Source organism: Neovison vison, chromosome 7 (genome assembly GCF_020171115.1).
Source record: "Neovison vison isolate M4711 chromosome 7, ASM_NN_V1, whole genome shotgun sequence".
NCBI classification, from domain to species: domain Eukaryota; kingdom Metazoa; phylum Chordata; class Mammalia; order Carnivora; family Mustelidae; genus Neogale; species Neogale vison.
Window position 1 is genome coordinate 152356744 of NC_058097.1, and position 12607 is coordinate 152369350.

The window sequence follows — 12607 nt, forward strand, 5'->3', positions numbered from 1 at the left end:
GAGTTAAATCTGCAGCTCCTGGGTGGCTCAGTTGGTTAAGTGTCCGACTCTTGATCTCAGTTCATGAGTTCAAGCCCCACTCTGGGCACCATGCTGGGTGTTGAGACTACAAAAAATGATGAATTCAATTAGATCTCTAATGGATATTCATTTTATGTCTTTGAGAGAGCTGTAATTTTACCTTTTTTTGAAAATTAGTCTTAATCAGGGTTTACATTCTTGCATGGGAGAGAGACAAATCATATAGAGTGTAATGAGTTAATGGCATTAGGTAGAACTCCCATAGAAACCTGGAAGACAGGAAACTTTCTATCCTGCATAACACAGACAGTGATATTTTAATGCTCAAGAAGGAAATATTGAAATAAATGAAATGGACAAATGACTTAAATTCTCTTATGTTTTTGTAAACTCTGCATATGTGTATATTTGTTTCTTTTATTGGTCTCATGTATGTACATATTCCTGCCCATTTCAATTTCCATTCCTGAGAGCATAAGCATATTTCATAAAAGTGAAAACTATGAGTTGAAGAGGGCTATTTTAAATGAAGAGGAAATCCTCTATCATTTCTGATCAATATCCATGTAAATGTACACTGTTAATTCTCAAGTAAATGTATAGAATAACTTTAAGTATGATAATGGAAAGCATATACTATGATCATAAGGCTGGTTAAAGCAAGCTGGATGAAATGGAACATTAGAATACATTTTATGTTTATATATGAGCCCTAATCCAAAATCCTAAACCAAAATATTTGTAAGACTGATTCTTCAATCTTAGTGTGTTGAAAGATGATATTGTAAAGCAATTAATATATGGTGTGATTCCTTACTGATTTGTTCTTCTGTGTCATGTACTTATTGAGTTTTCAATGTGGTCAAGCATCCCTGTCAGCTATAGTTTCCCTAAAACTATATGTCTTATCTGTTGGCTTTTCATGTCATATACAATGGGGTTCATTAATGGTAGTACCAACAGGAAAACAACAGTCATGAGAATCTTAATGATTGGGAGCCTATGTTTGGCAAAGTGGTAGATAACAGCTAGGGAGATAATGGGAACATAGAAAATGAGCTCAGCACAGATGGGGGAAACACAGATGCAGAGGACCTTGAGCCTTTGCTTCTGTGATGCTATGCTCAATACAGCTTTCAGTACAGCATGTAGGACATGAAAATGAATGTGAAGTCTAAGATGCCTGTGACAGTTACAAATAAGCCATAGATGACATTGATCTTGTTGTCAGAGCAGGCCAGCTTCATGACATCTTGATGGAGGCAGTAGGAATGGGAAAGGAAGTTCTTCTTACAGTATCTTAGATGTTTTAGAGTAAAAGGGCAAGGGAGGATCAATAAAACATTTTTCAAAGAAAAAGCAAGTCCAATTTTGGTGACTCTGGCACTGGTTAGGATGGAGGTGTATCTCTGAGGGTGGCAATGGCAATAAAGTGATCAAAGGATGTGATGAGAAGAATTGATGACTCCATAGCTGAGAATTCATGAATGAAAACCTCTTGGGCAAAGCAGGCATTGGGGGAAATTCCTGGAGCATTGAATAAGAATATGCTTATTATGGTAGGGAGAGAAGAGAGGGACAGTCCTAGGTCAGAAAGAGCCAACATGGAAAGAAAGTAGTACATGGGTTCATGCAGAGATGGCTTTGATTTTATGAAAATCAGAATGGTACAGTTCCCCAGGATGGCAACGAGGTACATGAAGCAAATAGGGATGGGGACCCAAATGTTGGCACGTGCCATCCCTGGGATCCCAATCAAGTAGAAGGTAGAGATTTCAGTTTCAGAGGTTTTAAGGTGGACATGCCTGGTAGATAAGGGAATCTAGATGAAAGGCTTGGGAGAGGCTCAGCGCCTGACTCTATCCAGTTGCAGTCATAGAGATCTTTGTGAATCCAAGTGATATACACATAATTCTTAAGTATAAGCCCAAATGGAGAAAGATAGGGAAAGAAGTCATCAATATCCAACTGAAAACAAAAGCTGAGAGAAAAGGAAAACAAATTTATATCAAAATTGAATCTTATAACAGATACAAGTTCTATACAAGGACTGATTTGTCAATTAAGATAATTATACATGCTATTTGTTATGCTCCACAAATAAGTGAAACCATATGATAATTTACTCTCTCTGCTTGACTTACCTCCATGCATAACAAACATGGAGGACAAGGGGCATTAGAGAGGAGTAGGGAATTTGGGTAAATTGGAAGGGGAGGTGAACCATGAGAGACTATGGACTCTGAAAAACAATCTGAGGGGTTTGAAGTGGCGGGGGGGTGGGAGGTTGGGGTACCAGGTGGTGGGTATTATAGAGGGCACAGCTTGCATGGAGCACTGGGTGTGGTGAAAAAATAATGAATAATGTTTTTCTGAAAATAAATAAATTGGAAAAAAAAGATAATTATACATGTGCCTCTTCCAATTTGATAACTTGATACTTTAACTTTTTAATGTAAATATTATAACTGACATACTGTTAAAATTTCAATTAATTTACATAAAATTCAGAGACAGTAGAGGAATACTGTAGATTTTTGTTATAGAAGCCCATACAATCCTGTCTGTGCCAGCCATTCTCTTTTTGTATCCTCCTTTCCTACCATGACCCCTGAGTGCTTCATCATCTTCTTTTGCCCCCTTAACCATGTATGCATTTCTGTAAAGAAATCCTTCAGTAGACACTCCTCAACTGACTTCCTCATGTGCATCTATATCTTGCTGGCACATGTTCTCTCATTCCCTTTTCTTAGGATGTTCTTCTCTTGCCTTTAGGCTGTTCTTATTATCACTGATGTATTGCAGTGCCACATGCAATAAACAGGTGGAGATCATAATGAACTTACTCTGCTTGTAACATTTTAAATCTGAAAAGTTATGTATTTTTTTTTCAATTTTGAATATCTTCTGCCATTATTACTTTCAACATTGCCTACTAAGCAATTTATCTAGCTGGAACATGTTGAACCTTCTCAATCTAACTTCCTAGTTAGATTACTTCATAACTTCAAACTCTTCATTTGTTTTTGTTGCATTTTGATGCATTCTTCAGTAGTACTCTCTTATTTACTAATTCTGTTTTCATTTGTGGCTGGTCTGAAATGTATTCTACTATTGAGTTTTATTTCATTACTCTATTTTTCTTTTCCAATTTATATTTTTATTTTCAATTTATATCTACCTATGCCCTCATAATTTTTCATTAATTTTATTGTTATTATGCTGCCTTCAAGTTTTGAGGATCTTAAGCATGCCTGCTTCAAAACTCCTTTTAAATTCTTTTAGTTTTTCTTTTTTCATCAGTGAGTATTGAAATTGTAGTTTCTTTATCAGTGTTAGTCTTCATATATGTTTTAGAATTTTACTTGTAATCTCAACTTGAGTGAAAATTTCCTTGTTCATTAAATGATTTATTTTGTTTATGCCCCATGATTAGATGTAGCGGTTGACTCTTCCTTCCTTGTTTGTCAACCGTTCTTTTTAAAATGGTAAAAGGATATTGTTCCAAATGGGAGCTGAGTACAGTTTTGCCCTTCCCATTCCCACCCACCAACACTCATCAACTATCTCAAGACTTGGCTTGTTATGGGGAGTAGACTTGGGCTGTGACAACACCTATTTCCACTCCCCACGTGGATTAACAGCTTCATGTACCAAGCAGGGTAACTTATATTGGTCCCTTGTCAAATACAGAACACTATCATGCTGAGTCCCATGCAGGTGCTGAGTTGCCAATCACCAATATGTTTCTAGACCAACAGCCACATAGGTCTGTGGATTCAACTTCAACACAATTATATCTTTTTACATGGCATCTCATTATCTGTCTATCATCTATCTATCTATCTTCATTGTCTAAGTATCTGTTATCTATCTATCAAGGTGTATCATGTATTTTCTATCTATTTGTCTATCTAAGGAGCATGACAGCCGTCTTTTTATTATCTTTGTATTTTATTTATTATTACTGCATGTTTGGCATAAAGTACAAATTGACATACCTGATTCAACTTACCACATGTTGAATAAAATTCTCCATCAAAACTTCAATACAGTTTAAAAATCTGTAATAAAAAATATTTATTGATAAATCAAGAAAAATGGAGTAATAACTTTTTCAATGAGCACATTATTTATTCTTCACTATCAACCTCTACTTCTCCAAAACTTATATATATATATATATATGTGTGTGTGTGTGTGTGTGTGTGTGTGCGCGTGTGTGTGTGTGTATCTATATCTTTAGAAAATGCTATACTGGGGCTCCTGGGTGTTTCAGTGGGAAGCATCTGCCTTCAGCTCAGGTCATGATCCCAGGGGTCCTGGGATCCAGCCGCACATTGGGCTCCCTGCTTAGTGGGGAGCCTGCTTCTCCCTCTCCCACTGCCCTGCTTGTGTGCATGCTCTCTCTTTCTGTCAAATAAATAAATAAAATTAAAAAAAATTCAATGAGATGATATATTTTTAAAAAAATACATACCTCTCTGGAAGGGCTATTATATTTACCTTAAATTGTAGCATTTTTAGAGTCTGCAGGAAAGTAAAACACTGTGCAGGAATATTTCCAGTAAGTTGTTTCCATCTCAGAAGGGCCTACCCAACCCAATTCTGTGCTTTGCAAAAATGTAAAAAATACAGTTTAAGGAACAGACACAGAATGTCCTTAAAGGATGGATTTTAAGTAAAGTTTACTATTTATATGGAAGTTGTTCAATAAGGTTGTTTGTCATGTTATTTAAGTTAAAGGTAGAGCGATGTTTAATGTAGTCAGGATGGTGTCCTTGGGACAGTTTCAGATGCTAAGCATATTCTAAAACTGAAGCAAGCATTAAACAGGAAAATCATGATAGCTTGCCAGGGGAAAATGGTAGGTATCTTAATGTTATTGATTGATAAGATCACGAGGATTTTTAGGTACTTACCAAGGTGTTGGCCACTGCATTTATACTTCAAGGTTAAAAAGGAAATGAATGCAGGATGAAGCCACCCCAGTCCTGGTTGTTATATTCAGGACTGTCTGATTCTAGTCCTTCTACCTGGCTGCCCTTTTAGCATAACAAGGCCTCTGGGGAGAGAATTCAGGAAACTACCCAGAAGGAATAAAAGTCCTTAAATGAATTAATTCAAGCAGTGTTCAGCTGAATTCCCATTATGCATATGAATTAGCCATTTATGTTTAATGCCCTAGGAGACTTGCCCTAGGAGATCTCTCCCATTGCATCAAGCAAAATTGATTCCTCTGTCATCTGCAATTACAGAGTCTATATGTTGGAGAAATACAGACTCCTCTTTGGGAAGAGTGTCACATTTTGTTTCCCAATGTCCTTATATTTGTGTCTATAATTGGGTTTTCATATTCAGTTTTGCTACTGCAGATAAATGCAATTTGTACCTTGTAAAAGAAATGATATTGGCATTCTTGTTTGTTTTTAGAAGCCAGTCAAGTATGCTCTTTAAAAAAATCATATTAGTTTGTCGGAGTGCCTTTTATATTAAAGAATATAGTCATCTATTGTGATGTGTATGCAAATAGCTTTTCCCCTTAGGTCACAGGTACTTGTCTTTGTTGGTGACCTTGTCGTAGGCTGGGTCCTCTGAATGAAACACTGAGGTAAACATTTGGGGGCAGAGTTTATTTGGAGAGTGCTGGGAGGTTAAAAGCCTGTGGGGAAAGAATGAAATAGAACTAATGTGGAATTAGTTATTCGTACTATTTTTGTCCTTAAATTTGTATTCTGGTGTTAAAAGTCATTTATACACTACCATTACCGTATTCTGTTTCTCTTTATATTTATCTTCAGCAGTGAGTTTTTTTATATGTAAGATTACTGAAGTATTTTACTTAACATTTTTACTTGTTTAATGTCCCCTTCTTCAAATTGAGGAACTCTTTGAAGTCCTCCTGATGAGGGAGCAGAAGCCTGGCTGAGGACAAAGCAAAAGACAGACACCTCACAATCTCCCCCTCACCCCCACCACTCCTGGGTGGGACAAATGTGGCGTTCTTTAAGAATGTCCCAACTATCTTAATGGTAATGGCTTGCTAAAAGGGAAAAACAAACTTAACCCCCGGAGAAAGGCCTCTGGTAGTTAGGCATCTGGTATCCAGTATCTTTTTAGGTCCTCTTTAGCATATGTTCTATTGAAACCTCCCTTTTCCTTACTTCCCCCACCCCATGGTACATAACCTGCCATTCCTCACAACCAGGGGCAGCAGCTCTTCCTGCCCAGGGGTACTGTCCCCGTGTTTTAATAAACCACCATTTTGCACCAAAGATGTCTCAAGAATTCTTTCTTGGTCATCGGCTCTGGACCTCACCCCACCAAACCTCACATATATTCTAGAACTTCTTCACTTCTACTTGAACTTCAACTTGGAAAACTTGTTCTTCAACTTGAAGTTCTTCAACTTTTAACAACTTGAAACAATTCTTATAAGGCAGATTTAGTGGTGACAAACTCTTAGTTCTTGTTTGGGAAAGTTGTTTTTTTTTTTAAAGATTTTATTTACTTATTTGACAGACAGAGATCACAGGTAGGCAGAGAGGCAAGCAGAGAGAGAGGGGGAAGCAGGCTCCCTGCTGAGCACAGAGCCCAATGCGGGGCTCGATCCCAGGACCCTGGGATCATGACCTGAGCCAAAGGCAGAAGCTTTAACCCACTGAGCCACCCAGGCGCCCCTGGGAAAGTCTTTATCTCTCTTTCATTCTTAAAGGACAGATTTTCTGGACAAAGCATTCTAGCTTGAAGTTTTGTCTTTTCTCTCTCTCTCAGTACTTAGAATATAAGCTCCTACTCTCTCCTAGCCTGTAAGGTGAGAAATCTGCTGATAATCTTATAGGGGCTGTGTTGTATAATAATAATTCAAAAAAAAATCCATTTTTTTTTAACGTATCTCAGTGTAAACTTCTTTGGGTTTAATGTACTTATGGTTCTTTGGGATTCATGAATCTGAATGTCAGTAACTTTTTTAGATTTGAGAAGTTCAGCCATTATATCTAAAAAAACTTTCTGCCCCTTTCTCTCCTAGGACTTTTATAGTATCTATATTGCTTCTTTGTGGTGGTGTATAACTCTTTCAGGACTTTTTCACTATTTTCATACTTTTCTTTTTCTTTTTGTTCCTCTAATTGCATAATTTCAAATAACTTCTCTTTGAGTTCCCTCACAGAGTCAGAAACAGTCTGCTGTTGAAGCTTTTTATTGAATTTTCAGTTCAGTAATTGTATTCTTCAGCCACAGGATTTCTCTTTGATTCTTTTCTTATGGCTTCTATTTCTTTAGTGAATTTCTTTTTGTTCTTGTATTATTTTACTGATTTTGTTTGATTGTCTGTGTTCTTTTATATTTAATTGAGTTTCTTTAAGATAATTATTTTTAATTCTTTTTCAAGCAGTTCATGGATCTTCATTTCTTTATGGTTAGCTACTAGTGCTTTACTGGTTTCCTATGCTGGTGTCATGTTTGCTTGATTCTTCATGATTCATGTAGCCTTACATTAGTGTCTGTGTATTATAAGAAGCTGTTATAGACTGGTTTTGGTAGGTAAAGGTTTTCTGCCAGGTCCCTGGACAGTTAGGACTGCTTCTGGGACTTTGGTTGAATGGGGCTAGAGCCAGGTGATAAAACTGCTTCTGAGTCCAGTCATGTTTATGGTTCATGGCCCTTTTACTAGGGTTGTGGACAGGCATAATTCCTCCTAGATCCCCAGCCAGCCAGGAGTGCCTGAGACCATGGATGAACAGGGTTGGAGCCACATCACTGAGCTGTCTCAGAGTCTGTGGTCAGTCTGTTTGGTGAAGCATGTACAATTTTTATAACACAAAGATGTGTGTGTTTGTGTATATGGATGAATATGTGCATGCACGAACGTATGTGTGTACATATTTATAGGTAAAAATTGCAGGTTTTGGCACTTAAAGCTCTCCAAATCTGGGAAAATTGTTTAACTCTCTGAATTTTAATTCCCTAATCCATAAAATAGGGTTAAATGATCTAATTCATATAAATAGCTTGTGACATTTAACAATTAGTATAAGTTGGCTGCTCTTATTATTGTGGTTATTTTTTGATAATTATAAGGACCTATTATGTAAGCGCCTATTCAGCCAGAGCAGCATCCCGGTTGAACTGCCATTTTGTTGTTTAACCCTTAAACTATCCCTGCCCCCTTTCCCCAGGGGACTTACTTAAAAACAAGTCCCGGAAACCAGTCCCAAGTAACAAAGAGCAAATACAAGGGTGGGTCAGGCCAGGTGGAGACATCTGATCAGTAGGGGGGTGCATACTGTCTCCCTAGTTACTAAGGAGTATGGGCCCCATCCCTTAGGGCACCTTTTGGATTCCAATTCTGACCAAGGTGATAGGCTGGTTCAAATATCTACTAGGGTAAATTGTAATTCAATTGGTCACTTATGTGTGGCCTAATATGACTGTGCAGCTTTCTCTGTGTGTTACAATTTCATTGGCCACCTGAGTGTGGCTAAACCCAACCACATGACCTTTGCCCTTTAAAGCTAGTCTGTGAAGCAGAGAGAGGTCCGCTCTCTGTAAGAGGTGTGGCCCCAAATGGTTGGTTTGATTCTTGATGCTTGGCGTGAAATAAAGCTTTGCTTGATTTTCGCTTTGTATAAGTCTTTCTCCTTTAATCACGGACCCATTATTGGGGGACCCAACAATACTTATTTGAATAAACACATAATATAAACATACATTTATAAAATGTAAATAATATAAATTATTTTATATTATTTTTAAAGCCCTGAATAGTCTGTTTCCCACTTGCTCTACATATTTATATCCATGAAGATATTTGCTCAGTATAAACCTATACTCCAACCAAAAGTACTGACATAAAGTTCCAGGATTTTCCCCCTGAGTTCCTTTAATACTTTTTATATTTTCTTTTATTCATTTTATTTTCTTTTATTCATTTTACTTTATTATTTTAATGTAATTTAATTATTTTATCTTGTTTATTTTATTTTATTCTATTTTATATTTTATTTTATTCCTACAATACTTTTTAAAATACAACAGTTAGGTTATACCTCTGTTTATTTCCTCTTACAAAACCAGGTTATAACCCAGGTCAACATCTCATTCCAGTTAGTCCCTAGTTTAACTTGTGTATATTTATTACAAGGCTGAGCACTGCTTCACAATTATATTTTTAATTAACAAAACATTCTATGAGATGGGCAACTAATTTAAGGAAGGCTCTGTATCTTAATAACATTTGCATCACAAATGACATGGTATTCTTTGGACAGAAATGGGAGAGAAAATATACAATGATAACTATTAAATAATTAAACATGATAATAAACATTTTTGTTGCTCTGTACTGCCATAGGGATACTGATGACTCTTCACAGTCTGTACAATTTCCTTGTTCCCACCTCTGATTGTCCCCTATGTTCTCTACCAGTAATTCTTTTCTCAGTCTAAGACCAAAGTCTAGTTTTGTTCTGGAAACATTTCTTCTACCTCCAGATGAATGAGATACTGAGTCATTCTTTCCCAGGAGAGTTGCCAGTGTCATAACAAAGACAACAATTTCCCAGCTTGGGAAAATGCTCTCCCCTCCACCACCTCATTACCTTAATCACAGAAATGGAGGTCATGCATTCCTATACCTTGAAAATAGTTTTTCTCTTGCCACACAGAGAGTTTACCCAGAAGGAGATGGGAAACAATCCATAGTCTGCTAAAGGTTTTGGGAAATAAAGCTTTGCTTTATTTTTAGCCCCAGGCTAAAAAATTGGAATGATGAAGAGGGTGAAAATATGGGTAGGGAGGGGAGGAGAAATGGGTTCCTGTTTCTCTTAGCTTCTCCTTTTTAAAATAAAATGTAAAATCTAATATTCATTCTCAAAGATTTCTGATTGAATTCACAGCCTCTATACTCTCTATATTTTCAAAACCTCTTGCCTTCTAACTGCTCAGAAAGTATGATCCTTAGAAAAGCAGCATTGGCATTACCTAAGAGCTTGTTAGAAATGAAAAATATTGGGACTTCATCAATTGATGAATGGATGAAGGAGATGTATTTTATATATGTATATATAAAGGTATACTATATATGACCATTATATTGATAGAGAGATCTAAATGTAGTATAGATATAGATATATATGACTATTATTCAGCCATAAAAAAAGAAGAAGTCTTTCCTCTTGCAACAATATGGATGGGGCTAGAGAGTATAATCCTAAGTGAAATCAGTCAGTCAAAGAAGGGCAAACTCCATATGATATCACTCATATGTGGAATTTAGAAATGCAACAAATGAGCAAAGGGAGAAAGAGAGAGATAAATCAAGAAACAGACACTTAACTATAGAGAACAAACTGATGGCTACCAGAGGACAGGTGGAGGGGTGGTGAATGAAACAGGTGATGGGGGTTAAGGAAGGCACTTGTTGTGATGAGCACTGGGTGTTGCATTGAATTGTTGAATCACTATACTGTACACCTGAAACAAATATAACACTGTATGTTACCTAACTGGATTTAAATATGAACTTTAAATATATTAGGATCATCTAAGATTAGTGAATCAGAATCTATCTCTTTAAAAGCATCCTCAAATGGTTCATATTTACATCACATTTTGAGAAACACTGCTGTAATTCAAACTGTGGCAGAATTCTTAATAGGACACTCATTTACTTTCTTAGGTAAGCAAGGCCTCAGCACCCAGCACTCATTTACTTGAGTATAGGATCAGTCTTACAGGTGGCTACTGATCTGAGTCCACCCTATCACACTGCGTGGTGTACCCCAGATCACCAGAAAGTCTCGTAGTGACGTGTAGCACCAAAAGTGAGAAAGCTATGAAATTGGCAATCCACTTCAGTGTGAACTGTTTTGCCATCAGAGTAAGACACTCTTTTTTTTTTTTTCAATTTATTTATTTTCAGAAAAACAGTATTCATTATTTTTTCACCACACCCAGTGCTCCATGCAAGCTGTGCCCTCTATAATACCCACCACCTGGTACCCCAACCTCCCACCCCCCCGCCACTTCAAACCCCTCAGATTGTTTTTCAGAGTCCATAGTCTCTCATGGTTCATCTCCCCTTCCAATTTACCCAAAAGCACATACCCTCCCCAATATCCATAACCCTACCCCCCTTCTCCCAACCCCCCTCCCCCCAGCAACCCACAGTTTGTTTCCTGAGATTAAGAGTCACTTATGGTTTGTCTCCCTCCCTATCCCATCTTGTTTCATGGATTCTTCTCCTACCCACTTAAGCCCCCATGTTGTATCACCACTTCCTCATATCAGGGAGATCATATGATAGTTGTCTTTCTCCGCTTGACTTATTTCGCTAAGCATGATACGCTCTAGTTCCATCCATGTTGTCGCAAATGGCAAGATTTCGTTTCTTTTGATGGCTGCATAGTATTCCATTGTGTATATATACCACATCTTCTTGATCCATTCATCTGTTGATGGACATCTAGGTTCTTTCCATAGTTTGGCTATTGTGGACATTGCTGCTATAAACATTCGGGTGCACGTGCCCCTTTGGATCACTACGTTTGTATCTTTAGGGTAAATTCCAAGTAGTGCAATTGCTGGGTCATAGGGCAGTTCTATTTTCAACATTTTGAGGAACCTCCATGCTGTTTTCCAGAGTGGTTGCACCAGCTTGCATTCCCACCAACAGTGTAGGAGGGTTCCCCTTTCTCCGCATCCTCGCCAGCATCTGTCATTTCCTTACTTGTTGATTTTAGCCATTCTGACTGGTGTGAGGTGATATCTCATTGTGGTTTTGATTTGTATTTCCCTGATGCCGAGTGATATGGAACACTTTTTCATGTGTCTGTTGGCCATCTGGATGTCTTCTTTGCAGAAACATCTGTTCATGTCCTCTGCCCATTTCTTGATTGGATTATTTGTTCTTTGGGTGGTGAGCTTGTTAAGTTCTTTATAGATTTTGGACACTAGTCCTTTATCTGATATGTCGTTTGCAAATATCTTCTCCCATTCTGTCAGTTGTCTTTTGGTTTTGTTAACTGTTTCCTTTGCTGTGCAAAAGCTTTTGATTTTGATGAAATCCCAAAAGTTCATTTTTGCCTTTGCTTCCCTTGCCTTTGGCGATGTTCCTAGGAAGATGTTGCTGCGGCTGAGGTCGAAGAGGTTGCTGCCTGTGTTTTCCTCAAGGATTTTGATGGATTCCTTTCTCACATTGAGGTCCTTAATCCATTTTGAATCTATTTTTGTGTGTGGTGTAAGGAAATGGTCCAATTTCATTTTTCTGCACGTGGCTGTCCAATTTTCCCAACACCATTTATTGAAGAGGCTGTCTTTTTTCCATTGGACATTCTTTCCTGCTTTGTTTTCTCAAGAAACAAGAAAGGTCTCAGGTACACAACCTAACCCTACACCTAAAGGAGCTGGAGAAAGAACAAGAAAGGAACCCTAAGCCCAGCAGAAGAAGAGAAATCATAAAGATCAGAGCAGAAATCAATGAAATAGAAACCAAAAAAACAATAGAACAAATCAACCAAACTAGGAGCTGGTTCTTTGAAAGAATTAATAAAATTGATAAACCCTTGGCCAGACTAATCAAAAA

General features: G+C 37.5%; 1 pseudogene; it reads right to left on the reverse strand.

Annotated features, from left to right (window-relative positions):
- Positions 1 to 900: 900 nt before the first annotated feature.
- On the reverse strand, positions 901 to 4041 carry LOC122913511 (annotated as a pseudogene).
- Positions 4042 to 12607: the final 8566 nt, after the last annotated feature.